At 56.6% G+C, this 17,879-nt stretch overlaps 2 non-coding genes across 2 annotated transcripts; one reads left to right on the top strand and one right to left on the bottom strand.

Moving 5' to 3' along the window:
* Positions 1-8,268: 8,268 nt before the first annotated feature.
* Positions 8,269-8,453, bottom strand: LOC142766477 (U2 spliceosomal RNA). Its single transcript, XR_012884541.1, has one exon. It is a non-coding gene; the product is annotated as a U2 spliceosomal RNA (small nuclear RNA).
* A 4,140-nt stretch (positions 8,454-12,593) lies between these two features.
* LOC142766475 (U2 spliceosomal RNA) lies at positions 12,594-12,779 on the top strand. The gene has a single exon (XR_012884540.1). It is a non-coding gene; the product is annotated as a U2 spliceosomal RNA (small nuclear RNA).
* Positions 12,780-17,879: the final 5,100 nt, after the last annotated feature.

The raw sequence follows: 17,879 nt of genomic DNA, 5'->3' as shown, positions 1-17,879 counted from the left end.
AAAAGGAGGATATTTACAAAAACTTGAGGCGCTATATACATATGTGCAATAACCAGCCACCCTTTGGTGTCGGCAGACGGGCCAGCGGCACAACACAGTATCAAAAAACTCGCTTCACGAGAGTGCAAATCACTTTAGGTGGACAGGCGCTTCAGTGGTGTATCTGGGGAGAGCGGCGAGGGGGGGTCACTATGATGGTTGGGAGCCGCATATGTGTCGCCCTTGAGTTGAACGACGCCCAATACCGAGAGCGGTTAGTAGCTGACGATTGGAGCGACCAGCTTGCCCTCTCTCAAGAAGAAGAATTTCGTGTGCCAGCGGCGGAGAAACAACTCTCCGCTGGCCTCGAGTTCCCAGGAGAGGAGCTCCCACACCAGCCTTCTTATACGTGCGACGGCGGGTGGCGCCGCCCGAACTGGCCGTCTCCGCGCTTCCGCGAGTGAGCGGCGCTGCCACACAACGAAAAGAGTACAGGCGGTCACCAGCCGTGCGAACGCGCCTTTGTTGCGTCTGTGACCTGGCGAGGGGCGGATCCCAAAGGTGTGCGCTACCATGCACCAGACAGGCCGCGCGGCCGAACACTCGAACAAGGCATGCTTCTGGGTTTCGGGTGCCCGGCAGTTTGGGCAGCGGTCGTCGGGCACAATGCCTAGTTTCTTCAAGCGACACCTAGTTGGGAGGACCTCCCACGCCCTCTTCCAGAGAAAGTCCTGGATATCGCAGGGTAGCAGGCTATGCAGCAGGGAGAGGTCGCGTTTAGCATGCCCCGCTCGTCGCTGGTCCTCATCACTGAGCTGGCTTGCCGTAAGTGCCTCCACTATGCGGGCTGGCTGCTCCGCGTCAGGGTCGTGGTTCGGCACTTCCTTACGCAGCATGCGGGCTGTTGCTGCTAATGCCTTGTAAAAAGGCGACGGCGATTCGGCGTGCGGGCCGGGGTGTTGACCGGCATCCAGCCAACTGTTGCACGGGCCGCTCCAATAGAGTAGCAGGCCTCTCCCAACATAGTTGTCTGCTTGCGCCAACTTGCGGGCCGTCTTCAAGGCAAGCACTTTGCCCGAGGTGAGCGCGTGCGGAAGGCCGATCCCCCCCCCCCCTCTTTGGTTTCTAGCTGGAGGTGTGTTCGCTTGACTGGGGGCGGCGTCCGGCCCCACAGCAGTTCATTTGCCATCATGCCGAGTCGGGCGGCCACCCGCGCTGGCATCACTGCTACCCTGCTCACATGAGAGGCCAAGGCAAGCACTCTGGTCTTTATTGCGACAGCCTTTTCGCGCAGGGTCAAGTTGAACAGCGCTGCGCGCTCAGTGAGTAGTGCTGCCCTGTCGACGACCCACGTCCATGTAGAATCGTCCACTCCTTCACGTGAAAAGTATACACCGAGGACCTTGACCGTGTAGACCGGTTCGATGTAGCCAATCGCTTCTGTAGGAAACGGGCCGAAAAGCAGTGCTCGGATCTTTCTCTCATTCAATTCGGCTCCTGATGCCTTTGCGTAAAGCTGGAATACGCCACGGAAGCGGTCGAGGCTTCGCGCGTCCTTAAGAAAGAGAGAGATGTCGTCGGCAAACGCCAGGACACTGATCTCTTCGGTACCGGTCATTGGCAGGCCCCGGATGCACTTGGCGCTGGCCAGTGTTGTCAGCAGGGGCTCAATGGCAAGTACAAACAGGGTTGGGCCCAAGGGGCACCCTTGCCTGATGCCTCTCGTGTACCGAAAGAAGTCCGTAGACGTGCCGTTCACCGCGACACAGCTTCGCAAATCGGAGTACAGAAGCTCGACGACTGCCACAAACTCCTGCGGGAGTCCGAAACGGCGGAGCACTTCGAAGAGGTACGTGTGTCTGACCCTGTCTAACGCCTTTGCTTGGTCGAGGGACAGGAAGGCACCCGTGACTCTCTTCTGGGCCGCGTATTCGAAAACGTCTCGTGTGGCTGTGAGGTTGGCGAACATAGACCGGCCAGGCACGGCGCAGGCTTGGTGGGGAGCGATCAAGTCTGGCAAGAAGGTCCTCAGCCTGGTGTTAAGTACGGACGCCACGATCTTGTAATCTACATTGAGTAGAGAGATCGGGCGCCATGACGACAGTTCTCGTGGGGGTGCACCGTCCTTGAGGATGAGGGCTATGCGCCCCGTGCTGAAGGAGTCGGGTTTCGTGTGCCGCTGGAGGACCATGTTGACCACGGCTAGGAGTGGGGCGCACAAGACGTCAAAGAACGTCGTGTAGAAACTGGCCGTCAGGCCGTCGGTACCCGGAGCTGAGTTCGGTGGCATGGCTCGGATGGCTATGCGGAGTTCCTCCTCCGTTGCTGCACCACACAAGACTGTGCACTCAACTTTGGCAAGTCGAGGCAAATGCGAACAGAGACCGTTCATGAGAGCTGCCTCTGAAGGAGGGCCGCAAGAGTTCGGCTCGTGGAAAATGGCCTCAAAGTAATTACGGCACTCCGCCTCGATCTCAGAGGGGTCGGAGATGAGGCTACCATCAGGGCGTTGCAATTGTAAGATGCGGAGGGAGCCGTTCCCGCGTGCTTCGGTCAAGTCTGGTCCCGCTGGTTCCCCCGCAGTAGTCCCTTGTTCGCGTGGGTTGCGCGCGTATTCCCGGAAGAGGCGGTCGTGCTGAACTTGGAGCGAGTGGAGGTAGTCGCGCGAGCAAGCCGTGAGGTTGTCCGCGCTCTGTCCTATCCGCATTCGGTGGAGAATCTTATTCATTTGTTTTGTGATACGCTTCTTCCTCACGCTGCCTTCTTCTTGCAGGAATGCTCTCCATCTCGCTTTCAAGTCGTCCCATACATCCGGGCTGGTGCAGGGGGTAGCCTCAATCGTCTCTTCCAGGTACGCGGATATTCTCGGGGCGCTCGTACGGTCTTGGATGAGCGCCGGATCGAGTCGCCAAGCTTCATTTCTCGGGTGACGGCCAGGTGTCCCCCTCACTGTTGTTACACACGGGAGGTGGTCAGTTCTGTTCGCCAGTCCTTCAGAGAGAGCGAGGACTTCGCACGCCATGATGGAGTGGACAAGGCATTCAGGGACGTAGGATCGGTCAAGTCTGCTGGCCGTGGTCCGAGAGGTCCGAGTGGGGACGAACTCGTTGCCGTGTGCGTGTACCCTTGCGTCCGTGAGCCGCAGGTGCCGGAGAATCTTCACCAGCTCTTTGGCGTGGTAGGTCGAGCCCCCTTGGCCCGGGCCCCGGACGTCTCTTGTGGAGTCCACGACACAGTTAAAGTCGCCGAGAACCACGTGAGGGGCGGGCTCCAGCAGGTAGCCGTGCAGCTCCTTAAAGTACGGATTGGTGTCCGATCTGGTAACCGGCGCATAAACGTTCACGAAGCGCACCTTGAGACCCGTCGACGAAGACATCGAGCACAACTGTGCGCCCATTCGCTCCGAAAACACAATGCGACTTTCGCCGGAACCTGTCTGTGACGAACACGACACCAACGCCGCAAGCCCTCGCGGATGTTAGAGAAAAAAAGCCGTCAACTTGGCAGTTGCGCCTGAATAAGGTAACATCGAGCGGGGAGCGGAAGTTGGTCTCCTGCAGAAAGAGGAGGTCGATGCCCTTAGATCGGGCGAACGTCACCACAGCGGTCTGTTTATTCCTGTCACGAAAGCCGCGTATGTTTAAAGTGGCGAACCGCAGCGTGGCCATGATCCGTCAGTTGGAGCGCCTTGTCTTGCTTGAGGCGAGAAAGAAAGCTGAAGGGCGAGATAACCAGGCGAGCTAGCCATCAGCGGAGCGCGGGCGAAGGGGAGCGAGGAGAATGCCGCACTAGAGGGGAAAGGGTCATCCGGGTGAGAGTGGGACTGCGGGGGGCGAAGGAAGTGGGAGAGCGGATGCGAGGCGAGGCGGGAGAGCGGAAGGCGGCGAAGCCGTCGGAGCGGGCGCGCCGCTTCGTTTTTCGAAAAGCCTTCTCAGGGCTTGGGCGGCAGCTCCCGTTTGCCCCCACCCGCTTGCTCAAGCTTCTGTGACTTCGCATGTGGCGGGGCGTCGCAATCGCTGCTTTGGCCAACCGGCCCCGATCTGCGCTGCCGGGCATCCTTGCTAGCGGTCCCATCGTCAGCCGCACGCCTGTCGTCGCCAGGGCGTCTTCGCGAGCGCGAGCGTGACCGCTGTTCGAGGCCAGGGCGCGGCTGGTCCGCCTTTGCATCGGAATTCCTGCTTGACCGTGTAGGTTGAGCGGGGGAAGGACAAGTCAGGGGGGTGTTGTTGCGCTCGCCGTCCTCGGGCAGCACGTAGAACCCCTTGCTCTTAATAGGCAGTTCATCTTGAGCAGGGTCTCGGGGACTTGCCTCCAGGTCTTCAGAGGTGACTAGCGCTAACACGTTGGCCGGCAATGCCAGGATGGAGGAAGGGGCCCTTTCCAGTTCAGTGACGTCATCGGCGGGCGCATTTTGTACTGGTGGCGAAATTGCGCGGTCCACCTGGCCCGACGGGAGTGCTAGCGGTGAAGAAGGGGCGGACTGCGCGGAAGGGGTATCCGAGAAACTGGATTCTGTTTCGGAAGGCGTGGCGGTAACCTCCTCACTCGTCTCGCTCTTCTCTCTCTCGCTGGCAGGTGAATCCGCCTCGCTGCTGCGTGTAGGTGAGTCGCTGTTTGTGGTGTCGTCGCTTTCCTCCCTCGCTGCCGTGTTGGGCTTGGTCTTAGGCGCAAGCACCTGGAGGCGCGATTGTGGCTTATCAGACCGGGGCGATAGTGAGCCACTAGGTGGGGCTAAGTTAGACGCGTGGTCGGAAGTCGAGGGGAACCCACGGGCTGCCGACGCGTAGGATCGCCTTCTGAAACATTCCCTCGTCCCGCGGTGACCCCCACAACGCTTACATTCGCTTGTACAGCCCTCGGTGTCATCCCCGAAAGTTCCGCACCGCTTGCAAAAAGGAGCGGAGCATGCCGTAGCCATGTGGCCCACTTCGCCGCAGCGTGCGCAAACTCGCCTCATACCACGGTACTCGAACATTACGCGGTGCCCTGCGATAGTCGCGAAGTTTGGCACCGGTTTGCTCATCTCAATCTTTATAACCCTTACGCCGTTGAGCTTGTTTTGGCGTGTGGCCACAGTGGCGAACGATATGCCCCTCACTTTGCCGTACTGAGCAAGGGCGTTGCTAAGTACCTCGTTGGACAAGTAGGCGGGGAACCGGTAGGCATTTACGTACGGGACCGGCGGCCCTACGGCCTCAACCGGTACGTTTTCGCCGTTAACCCGGAACCCTTCCGCCACCATTAACCTTGTCGCCTGACTGGCGTTACGCGTACAGACGAGGAACCTAGCCCCGCCCATGTGCTGAAGGACAAGTACACTATCATCCCCAGATACTAGTTCTATCGCGTTGATAAGGCCATCGGGCGCCGTGAACATGAAGCAATTCTCCCTCACCGGGAGGTCGGACGTCGACGCCATTCTGGTGCGCGTTGCCGCTGGCTGCCAGGAAGGCGTGGCTAGTTGAAACTGGTATCGTGCAGGCTATCTGCACACTGGTAGGACTGCGGCTCAGCCGAGGCGGGTGCCGCACGGATACAGGAGGCGCCGGTTGGGTAGCAGGAGGACTCCGGGACGGCAGGCGTAGACCGGGGGCCTTGCTTCACCAGGCATGGGATGGGTGGGCGCCGGACAGGGAGGTCCAAGGCTCGGGGCGGCGGTCGCACGTGCAGGATGGCGATGCCGCGTAAGCTAACTTTGGCGACTTCAACCCCGGGGTCGACGTCGGCGGGATGTTACCCTGGGTCTTGCGCGCGGGCGCAAAGAAACGGCTAGCTCGACAATTGGTCTAGCCAAAAGGCCGAGAAGCGATGCAATTCATTAGCACTTAATTAAAACCCATTCTTTCACACCTCGTACTTAGTCCTGGCCAAAAGCCAGGCAAACAGTAGCAAAAAAATTCCGACGTCCACCCATGCACAACCAGCATTTTGCACCAACAGCGGCGGCGCTGGCTTCACGGCATTGCTTTTATCCCTAGTCCACTTGAAGTTTCTTGTTTCGCTTAAAACATGTTAAAACTGAAACCTTCTTTTTCCCAGAGGTCAAAGCCACGCGTGCTTGCTTGCATGCGTACTCTCTAATGTAACCATGACGTCACACCAAATGCTTGCTGGCGAACATTATCAGGCATGTCGCGAAGGATGCTACAGCACTTGTTTTAAAAACTGATGCATAGTGTACATGTCCAACTCGAGCACCAAAGCCTGGAAGGAAAAAAGAAAAAAAATGACTGTGCAAAATGTGACTACGTCACTCATCCAACATGGCTTCTACGCTGGCTGCCCAAGCAACGCCTCTGCAACGACGCCCACAATCATCGGCAAAAAGGTGTTGCCTATGGCTGCTTCAGCGCGCTCAACGTATGCCTTACAAGTTCCGACGTGGCGGAACACCGCACCGAGGTCGACGAAGGTCCTGCCGTAAAAGGCAGACCCGGGAATGCGTGCGAAACGTCTACCGCGTGCGTTGTGAAGCCGTTGATTGAAGGGTCATGTGGCAGAGGGTGACGGAACGTGAGTGTGCGACATGCTGCTGCGATGTCGTTCAAGCGTTCAACGGGCCGGCAGGCTCTGCCTGTCGTGGTCGAAAACGCTTGTCCAAGTTTTGCTGATTCCGAGAGTAGGAGTGCTATGGTGGCACGTACGAGGCGCTGGTGCGGCGCTCCGTCGATCGGGCCAGACGGACATGAGGCGGTCGTCAGAAGGCGGTCGCCAAGTGGTCGCGGAAATCAGTGTAGAAGTTCTCGCCTGCGCTTTTCGTCGAATTCCGCTGAGTAACGTGCGAGAAGACTCGCGACAGACGGTCTTCGGGAGACGGGTGGTTGCACAAATGCGACCGTGCGTCAACGTGCAGCCATATTCGTGGATTATTTCGCCCCATTACGATAGCTTCGTCACTGCGTTCGCTGGTGTTGCTCGTTTTTGTTGGCCTTCACTTGTGGCTCACACCCACTGTGGGGGAATGGCTGGTTTGTTGTTCTGCTTCTTCGACTTCTACATACTCGGCTTAGTGAAGCTGTAAGGAGTGATGAGTGGGTACAGAGGCAAAGCACAGCAAAGCACAGCAAAGCTCGCCCGGGGCGTGATCTCACGCGTCCTGGGTTCCACGGCGCTTCAGGTACGTGCGTGGTGCGTCCGTACGTCTAGTGCGCAATTTTCTTGGAACTTCCAGCAACTGGCAATTCCATTGAGGTGAGCGTGCGAGGATGTTTGTTGTAATTAACGAGAGCCAACGGTGGATGAGCTGGTATGAGATGGTGTTCAGAAATGTAGTGTATGATCAACAAGGCGATGTCCGTCGTGGTGGTCTAGTGGCTGTAAGGTACTCGGCTGCTGACCCGCAGGTTGTGGGATCGAAACCCGGCCGCGGCGGCTGCATTTCCCTGTGGTCAGATTAGGGTGCACGTTAAAGAACTTCAGGTGGTCGAAATTTCCGGCGCCCTTCATTACGGCGTCTCTCATAATCATATGGTGGTTTTGGGACGTCATACCCCACATATCATCATATCCTCATCAAGGTGATGGCTGAGGGCGCCAGCGAGGTAGCTGACCGCGTGGCAACGAATTACAGCCACCGCTGGCAGAAGCTGGGACCCAGGTCAGTGGACATAGAAAAAGAACATCGGGGCTTTGCCGCTCCACCGTACAGCAGGTGTGTGCGGGGTGGGTCCTGTGGCGTTCTTTGCGATTTTAATTTGTGCTGCGGAATAGTGTAGATGCATAGACGCGGCGAGAGCACGCGTCTTCAGGTTAAGACGTCGCGTGAAGATGTGAAATAAAATGCCTTCGTTTGTCACTGCAACTGTAAACAGAAACACCAACAACCATTTTCTAGAGGCTGTTTTATTTTTCGTTTCGAAACGGGTGAATTGGAAAAGCGGAATTAGCTCTGCACATACATACACACTTCTACACACATATGTACATACACATCGTATACACACTTCTAGCTTTCCTCCGAAACAGTAATAATAAATTACTCAATAGTTTTATTATATGTGTAGGGATGTTTAAAAAAATAAAAACTTGAGTATGTACGTGTGAACATAACCAAAAAAAAGGGGGGGGCCTCCAATTATGAAATTTCCACAGAAACATTTATTTTCCCACAGCAATCGTAAGTGTAAACACAGCTAGCGCACTCCCCGCACGCGAATACCGCGTCAGCCGGGGCGGCGTGACGCCACCGTCTCGGACACTCGCCGCACCCACACCGTTTACCCCGATATCCTTGGTAACTTCGAACACTCTTTCTGTCATTGAATTTATTGTCGAACTCACCCCCGCAGGGGTGAGTGGGCCGATCCCGGAGGTAGTGCAATACCGGGCCAACCCGTGGCGGAGGTGAAGCAAGCTTCAAGCACTCCGCCGCATTGGAAAAATAAGTTTAATATCTTGGATCCAAATAGGATCCGTATCAGATATTATGCTGATAAGAACAGAGTGAGAGTTTTATTATGTTTAAGACAATGTATGGGATGTCTTGAGATTGCCGGACGACTTGGCTGTGTTCCTGAACATAGCACCGGAATAGCCAGGTGGAAGCCGGACACCGATGATCGCACCAAGGACTCCAGGAATATGGCCATCACAGGAACTGCCGGAACGGCAGCGGCTTAGCCAGGGCACCTGGCAGGTGGAGGCGATGTGGCGACGTAGTACGGCAGGTCTTGCCTTGGTCAGCGTTCGTCTATCTGCGTCCATGTCTCACGTGCGCGTGGTAGATGGCGCGGGACGCTGCCACCACCTCGCTCACGCAGAGTTTTTTCATGAGACGCAGGTAGCTGCGGGAGCACAGGCGCAGGAGGACGCGGTCGTTGGCCGGGTCCCAAGCGCCGAGAGTCCCGACGATGATGGTGGCCACTGTTACTCTTTGGTAGCGGCGACGCAGGTAGTCGGCGACGGGTTGGTAGCGTGCGACCTTGTCATTTCGCGTGTTGGTAAAGGCCTCCGGTGTATTTTCGAACGGGCAAGCCACGTCGATCACCAGGGCCTCCTCCCCGCGAACCAAGACAAGGTCAGGACGCAGCCCAGTGTCGCCGACCGGCCGGTTCTCGTACGCTACGGTGTAGTCGCGGGCAGTGGCCGTGCGAAGGCGTGAGACCACCGCGTTGTGCCGGGCCTGAGACATGGCGCTATGCGTCATGCAGTGGCACAGCACGTGTGGCAGCGTCTCCCTCGCGTAGCCGCAGACCCGGCAGCGCTCGTCTCGGTTAGGTGGGCCCCACATGACGCCGTTATTCAGGGGTAGCAGGGGTAGGCGCGCCCGGTGGATGAACCGCCAGTCGGCGAAGTGCGTGAATGCTCCCGTGGTGATGAAATGTGAGCTCGCACGATCCGCCGAAACGCAGGCAAACACCTTCCCCTGGTTTGGTTGGTCATGGAGGGCGTTGTCCAGGACGTGAGCCAGCACATCCCGTAGCGTCCGCATGACCCGGTTCCTTTGTGTCGAAGGAAGCGTTGCGTCGCCGCAGGTGATGGTGACGTGGTCCGGCCGCAGGGACCACGAGACTTGTAGCCTTCGGGACGCCTTACGGGCCTCGGTCCACACGCTGCGCAGCTGCGTTGCTGGCCTTGAGTGGACGACCTGTCGGTCGCCAGAGAGGTACGCCTCCAACTCGAAACGGGTAACCTCCCATCCGAGGCGGGTGGAGGCGCCCTCGTAAGCGTCGGACAGGGCGAGTTCCCGAAGCGACTGGTCTGATGTCGTCAGGAGCTTAAAAGCGGAGTCAATACGACAGATGTATAACTCCGCTGCCATCGGTATCGCTATAGCTCCTCCGGAGGCGCTCCCGTAGACGTAGTTGGTCGAGGCGTTCACCGGTAGGTAGAACGTACGCTTGACCATGGGCCTGATGGCTAGGTCCAACCGGTGCCAATCTGATTTCGTCAGGACGCCGCACCTCATGGAGAAGTTCAGGGCCGGGAACACAAATGTCTTGAGGGCGTCAATACGCTGCCAGGGGGCTAGAAGGGAAGAAAAAATAGCCGTGGCGTTGCGGATGGCGTCGTCAATGACATCGGTCCCCGCCCGCTGTGGAAGGCGGAAATCCACCGGGCGTCCGAGGTAGCGGAGTGGCTCGGAGTCGCTCAAAGCCGCGACCGGGACGCCGGAGACCGGGAAGACGGTTGGCCGCATTGCAACGGGGGTAACGCCGCTGAAGTGCAAGGTCGTACACTTGCTCGGGTTGAGAGATAGCCCGAGCGGTGTTGCCAGCGTCTCGACCATGTCAATGCGTTGTTGAAGGAGAGCAGGACAGTCGGCCAGGGGCGTCAGGTCGTTGGCATAGGCGAGGATGTTGTGGTCGTCGCCTTTGCCTTGGACGCCTCGAACCACGGGGTCTATGACCAGGTTGAAGAGCAACCCGCTGAGTGGGCAGCCCTGGCGTAGACTCGAGTGGATGACGACCGGATCTGTTTTCCCTCTGCAGCAACGATGACAGTTTGATTGTCTTATTAAAGGTCCTCGATGAGGGCGGTGAACGTCTCTCCTGCACCGGAACCACGGAGGGCGTCCAAGAGGGCTTGGTGAGGCATGGACCCGTAGGCGTTTGCGAAGTCCAAAAGGGCTGCGCAAAACTCCGTGCCACCACCTCTTGCTGCGTCCATGCGGTGCTGGAAGATGTAATTGAGTTCAAAAACACCGTCATACGGTAGGAAACCTTTTTGGCACTTGAACAAGACTTGGTGATCCATGATCCAGGCTTGCAGGCGCGACGCAAGACACTTGGCGTATAACTTTGAGGCAGTACAGCCGAGTGCAATTGGGCGCCAGTTGCCCGGAACAGAGGGATCACCTTTCTTGTATATTAGTACCGTACGTGACGTTCGCCATGAGTCCGGAGTGCGACGGTAGTGAACGCAGGCGTTGAACAGGGCAGACAGGAAGCGGGCCTCCGGGTCGACGGACCTCCAGTGTTGGTACGTCAGTCTGTCGGGTCCGGGAGCCGTGTTCTCCGACTTCTGCAGCCGGAGGAGAACTTCGTCTGCCGAGAACGACGCCGTGTTTACCGGAACAGGAGCCGCGGGTCGTTGAAACAACGCTGACGTGTCTGCGTGCGAGGTGACCAGGTGGAGGCCCAATGGTCCTGGATGTCTCGTCTGGGGATGGTGCAGGACCGTGTGGGACCCTCCATGATCAGGCGCACGGCACGTCGGCGGTTCCTGCGGTAGAGGCGCTGAATCTCTGTCGCATTATCCGGGTTGACGTCTCGAGCAGGACGTCCCGGTGTTGACGGAGGGAGGCGGACAGCCTCCGCGGCCAGAGCAACAGCCTGAGACCACGCCTGCTCACACGTCGCCCATGAGTCTGGTGTCGGGGCTGAACGGAGCGTGGCTCGCATGAAGCGTACCTGCTCCGCAAGCAGCATGGTGCGGTCCGGTGGCATCTCCATCGTCGGTGCTTCCACAGGAGTGTCGTGTGCACCGTCGTCGGCATCATCCGCGCCAGTGTCTTCCAACCGCTCGGAAAGGGAAGGGGATGAGGAGGAGCGGGAATTGGTCGACAGAGGGCGGCGGTCGACGACGATGCCGGCAGCTGGGACACTCTGTTCGTCCACCGGCTCGTTGGCCGATGCGCAAAGAGAATTTATTTGTCTCTTGACACATAAAGTTGTACACTGATGCCACAGGGTGAACATAATACACAGCCGACAGTTCGGCTGGTTACAGGACTGGTTAAAGAAGCACATATAGGTACTTCGATTAAATTAACAAATTCCGGTGACCGGGACCGTTCCCTCGAGGCGAAGCCAAACCAGGGCAAGGCGATGGCGTGTGTAGCGGCGGACCCCGCTAACGCTAACTCTCACTTCATGCGGACTGGCCGCTACACCAGGTTCAAGGAGTGGCGCTTCATTCATCGAGCCTGGCTTAATCTCCTCCCCCTCAACGGCAGACGTACCTGGGTACCTGCAGCAGATAAACGGTGCCGACGCTGCGGGTACAGGGAGGAGACGCTGCCGCACGTACTCTGCCATTGTATGCGGCAGAGCCGGGCAATGACGGAGCGCCATAACGCCAACGCCATCGTCGCACGTATCAAGAAGGCTGCCCTGGGAAGGTTCACCATCATCGGGGAGAACCAACAGGTCGGACTTCCCGGCCTGCGACCTGACCTGGTCCTGGCACGAGGTGAGGAAGCCTTGATCCTGGACGTCTGCTGCCCTTTTGACAACAGACCGCAGGCGTTCCAGGAAGCCCGGAGGCTTAAGGAGGAGAAGTACGCCCCCTTACAGCGACATCTTCTCCGACGGTTCCAGCGCGTCTCCGTTGAAGCCATCGTCGTCGGCTGCCTGGGGTCGTGGGATCCGGCTAACGATCGTGTCACGCGCAGACTGTGTTCTAGGAACTATCTGCGAACAATGAAACGCTTGTGCGTCAGTGACACGATCGCGGCTTCCACGGAGATTTACCGCCGCCACATCGGTGTACAGTGACATTGTATATAGCCAAAGTTTTTAGAGTTGCGATTTTTCCATGTTTTCGACTTATACACCTTTACAGTTTTACCGTTTTTAACTTATGTGTACTAACAGTTTTTAACCCTTTCGTTACCGGATTTTAACTTTTACACTTATATCAAGTTTTCTATTCAGTTTTTTCTAACCATTATGATGTTATTGTGTATGTAATATTGAATAAAAAAGTCTGTTCTTATCAACTTAATATCTGATACGGATCCTATTTGGATCCAAGATATTAAACTTATTTTTGCAATGCGGCGGAGTGCTTGAAGCTTGCTTCACCTCCGCCACGGGTTGGCCCGGTATTGCACTACCTCCGGGATCGGCCCACTCACCCCTGCGGGGGTGAGTTCGAAAATAATTTCAATGACAGAAAGAGTGTCCGAATTTACCAAGGATATCGGGGTAAACGGCGTGGGTGCGGCGAGTGTCCGAGACTGTGGCGTCACGCCGCCCCGGCTGACGCGGTATTCGCGTGCGGGGAGTGCGCTAGCTGTGTATACACTTAGGATTGCTGTGGGAAAATAAATGTTTCTGTGGAAATTTCACAATTGGAGGGCCCCCCCTTTTTTTGGTTCTGTTCACACGTACATACTCAAGTTTTTATTTTTTTAAACATCCCTACACATATTAATAAAACTATTGAGTAATTTATTCTTACTAGCTAACGTGGTTGCTTGGGCGAGTTGGTACGACATGATTCACATAAAAAACAGCGCCAATAACGAGAGACTAGAAAAAGAAGGAGACAGACAGCGGCACTGAACTTACAACAAGATTTATTTGCCAGAACCGCACAATATATACTTGGTCAGTATCTAACAAAAAAAGAAAATACAAAACAAACAAAACAGAATCCACCTAACAACCACATAGTCATCTTCACAACGCACCATGAGCAGCACGTGTGCTAACATGCCGAAGGAAATCTATTTCTTTTAATGATAGCGCTTTTAATGATAGAAATAGAAAGGCTGGGCAGTGCATGTGTCAGCAGGCCTTCGATTGCGCTATCAATAAAAGAAATAGATTTCCTTCGGCCTGTTAGCACACGTGCTGCTCATGGTGCGTTGTGAAGATGACTATATGGTTGTTAGGTGGATTCTGTTTTGTTTGTTTTGTATTTTCTTTTTTTGTTAGATACTGACCAAGTATATATTGTGCGGTTCTGGCAAATAAATCTTGTTGTAAGTTCAGTGCCGCTGTCTGTCTCCTTCTTTTTCTAGTCTCTCGTTATTGGCGCTGTTTTTTATGTGAATTATTATTACTGTTTCGGAGGAAAGCTAGAAGTGTGTATACGATGTGTATGTACATATGTGTGTAGAAGTGTGTATGTATGTGCCAAGCTAATTCCGCTTTTCCAATTCACCCGTTTCGGAACGAAAAATAAAACAGCCTTTAGAAAATGGTTGTTGGTGTTTCTGTTTACAGTTGCAGTGACAAACGAAGGCATTTTTATTTCACATCTTCACGCGACGTCTTAACCTGAAGACGCGTGCTCTCGCCGCGTCTATGCATCTACAATATTCCCCATCACAAATTAAAATCGCAAAGAACGCCACAGGATCCACCCCGCACACACCTGCTGTACGGTGAAGCGGCAAAGCCCCGATGTGCTTTTTCTATGTCCACTGGCCTAGGTCCCAGCTTCTGCCAGCGGTGGCTGTAATTCCTTGCCACGCGGTCTGCTACCTCGCTGGCGCCCTCAGCCATCACCATGATGACGATATGATGATATGTGGGGTATGACGTCCCAAAACCACCATATGATTATGAGAGACGCCGTAATGGAGGGCTCCGGAAATTTCGACCACCTGAAGTTCTTTAACGTGCACCCTAATCTGACCACAGTGAAATGCAGCCGCCGCGGCCGGGTTTCAATCCCACAACCTGCGGGTCAGCAGCCGAGTACCTTACAGCCACTAGACCACCACGACGGACATCGCCTTGTTGATCACACACTACATTTCTGAACACCATCTCATACCAGCTCATCCACCGTTGGCTCTCGTTAATTACAACAAACATCCTCGCACGCTCACCTCAATGGAATTGCCAGTTGCTGGAAGTTCCAAGAAAATTGCGCACTAGACGTACGGACGCACCACGCACGTACCTGAAGCGCCGTGGAACCCAGGACGCGTGAGATCACGCCCCGGGCGAGCTTTGCTGTGCTTTGCCTCTGTACCCACTCATCACTCCTCACAGCTTCACTAAGCCGAGTATGTAGAAGTCGAAGAAGCAGAACAACAAACCGGCCAATCCCCCACAGTGGGTGTGAGCCACAAGTAAAGGCCAACAAAAACGAGCAACACCAGCGAGCGCAGTGACGAAGCTATCGTAATGGGGCGAAATATGGCTGCACGTTGGACGAATATGGCTGCACGTTGACGCACGGTCGCATTTGTGCAACCACCCGTCTCCCGAAGACCGTCTGTCGTGAGTCTTCTCGCACGTTACTCACCGAAATTCGACGAAAAGCGCAGGCGAGTACTTCTCCACTGATTTCCGCGACCACTTGACGACCGCCTTCTGACGACCGCCTCATGTCCGTCTGGCACGATCGATGGAGCACCGCACCAGCGCCTCGTACACGCCACCATAGCACTCCTACCCCTCGGAATCAGCAAAACTTGGACAAGCGTTTTCGACCACGACAGGCAGAGCCTGCCGGCCCGTTGAACGCTTGAACGACATCGCAGCGGCATGTCGCACACTCACGTTCCGTCACCCTCTGCCACATGACCCTTCATTCAACGGCTTCACAGCGCACGCGGTAGACGTTTCGCACGCATTCCCGGGTCTGCCTTTTACGGCAGGACCTTCGTCGACCTCGGTGCGGTGTTCCGCCACGTCGGAACTTGCAAGGCATACGTTGAGCGCGCTGAAGCAGCCAAAGGCAACACCTTTTTGCCGATGATTGTGGGCGTCGTTGCAGAGGCGTTGCTTGGGCAGCCAGCGTAGAAGCCATGTTGGATGGGTGACGGAGTCACATTTTGCACAGTCATTTTTTTTTCTTTTTTCCTTCTAGGCTTTGGTGCTCGAGTTGGACATGTACACTATGCATCAGTTTTTAAAACAAGTGCTGTAGCAACCCTCGCGACATGCCTGATAATCTTCGCCGGCAAGCATTTGGTGTGACGTCATGGTTACATTCGAGAGTACGCATGCAAGCAAGCACGCGTGGCTTTGACCTCTGGGAAAAAGAAGGTTTCAGTTTTAACATGTTTGTAAGCGAAACAAGAAACTTCAAGCGGACTAGGGATAAAAGCAATGCCGTGAAGCCAGCGCCGCCGCTGTCGGTGCACAATGCTGGTTGTGCATGGGTGGACGTCGGAATTGCTTTGCTACTGTTTGCCTGGCTTTTGGCCAGGACTAAGTACGAGGTGTGAAAGAATGGATTTTATTTAAGTGCTAATGATTTGCATCGCTTCTAGGCCTTTTGGCTAAGATCAAGGAGTTAGAGTGGACGTCGTTTCAAGCTTCCCTGCGAGACCTGGTGTCACGTCACGTTGGCGTCGGCCCCCGGTTCCTGTGAAGTCCGTCCCAGCGGTCGTTTCTGTGGCTGCGCCGCTCCGCGCGCACCCCTGCTGCCTCGGGTTCCCGGCTCCTGCCTGGTACCCGTCCGCCCCATGCCTGGTGGTGCAAGGTCCCCGGCCCACGCCTGCCGTCCCGGAGCCCTCCTGCGGTCCACCGGGAACTACCTAGTCCTGCGCGGCCCCCGCCTCGGCTGAGCCGCGTTCTACCAGTGTGCAGCTCGCCTGCACGTAACGAGTCGTCCTCAAGCCTCGCCCGATCCGGCGACTTGCGGACCCCACCTACCAGTATGGCCACAGCAGTTGAACTCCCGGTGAGGGAGAATTGTTTCATGTTTTCAGCGCCCGAGGGCGACGTTTCTGTGGACGACTTGATAGATGCTATAGAGGAAACAGCCGGAGATGATAGCGTCTTGATGCTGCAGCACATGGGGGGGAGCGAAATTTCTTGTTTGCACCCGCAACGCTCGTCAGGCGACAAAGCTAATGGTCGCAGAGGGCTTTAGGGTTGGCGGAGTGAACGTGCCGGTTGAGGCCGTCGGGCCACCGGTTACGTATGTGAACGTTTACCGCTACCCCGGCTTTCTGTCGGACGAGACCCTCAGTAATGCCTTGGCCCAGTTCGGTAAGGTGAAGGGCATTTCGTTTGCCACCTTAGCCACTCGCCAGACCAAGTTGAACGGGGTGCGTCTCGTTAAAATTGAGATGTGTCGCCCTGTCCCGAACTTCTTGACGATTGCGGGGCACAGAGTAATGTGCGAATATAGAGGCATGCGTCGGGTGTGTGCGCGCTGCGGCGAGGTCGGGCACATGGCGACCGCGTGCACCGCGGCGTACTGTAAACGATGCAGCACATTCGGTCATGACACTGAGGGCTGTTCAGCCGATTGCAAACGCTGCGGGGGACACCACGGAACGCGTGAGTGCTTCCGTAAGCGTTCGTACGCTTCTGCCGCCCGCGGCTTCCCCTCGTTTTCCGAAACCGCTGTGCCTCACCACCAGCCAAGTAGACCCGCCTCCGCGAAGGCTGCCATTTCCCCGCGTATGCAGGTTCTTACACCCAGGCCCGCACCCCGCAAATCAGAGGGGGCGTCCGTTTCGGGAGACCGTGAGTCTGACACAGGCGCGCTCACAAACAGCGACACTGAAGCCTCGCCTGCCAAAGGGGGGGCAGTGAGGGTGGACGACACCACCACCATGTCAACCGAAACCGAGTCGAGTGACAACGAGGCGGCCTCAGCGCAATCACCACCTCCTCTGCCCACCGCACTCGGGTCAGGTCAGGATGACGGCCCGGTTCCATCACTTGCAGGCGAAGTGGCCGTTGACATCAACGAGTCACGAGTCAGTCACACCTCTCCCACCGATGCACCCGCCAACGTCTTGGCCTCTGTGACCACCCAGGACCTGGAGGCCCGTGTCCAAGACACCGCCAGAGTCGACCACCTTATGGAGGGAAGGGCACTACGTCCCACCCGAATGTGGTGAGGAAGACAGACGGACCCCGTCATCTTCCCCTGCACCCCACCCGGCACGACTAAGCCGGAAGTCGGACGTGAGACCGGGACAGAGAGCCACAGGCCTCGAGCAGAGATCACGCTAGTGCTCACGGAGACGCGTCGACAGGCGGGAGCCGGCCGGGGAAGCGGGCGCCAACAGAGACGCACGGCAGCGCAGACCCGGGCCCCTTGCTCAAAGCAACGACAGCGACGCTCCACCGCACGCGAAGGCCCAGAAGCTCGAGGAAGATGAGGGGGGCAAGGGGGAACCACCCCCCACGCCCTGAGACGCCGACAAACGCAACACGCGTCTCCCGGGGCAAATGGGTCCGCCCATGCCCAGAGACGCCAACAAACGCCGCAACGCGTCTTCTCGCTCCGTCGGCTTCGCAGCCCTCCTG

This window comes from Rhipicephalus microplus, chromosome 6 (genome assembly GCF_043290135.1).
Source record: "Rhipicephalus microplus isolate Deutch F79 chromosome 6, USDA_Rmic, whole genome shotgun sequence".
Lineage (NCBI taxonomy): Eukaryota > Metazoa > Arthropoda > Arachnida > Ixodida > Ixodidae > Rhipicephalus > Rhipicephalus microplus.
The sequence above is the reverse complement of the archived record's forward strand: the minus strand, read 5'-3'. Positions and strand labels throughout refer to the sequence as shown.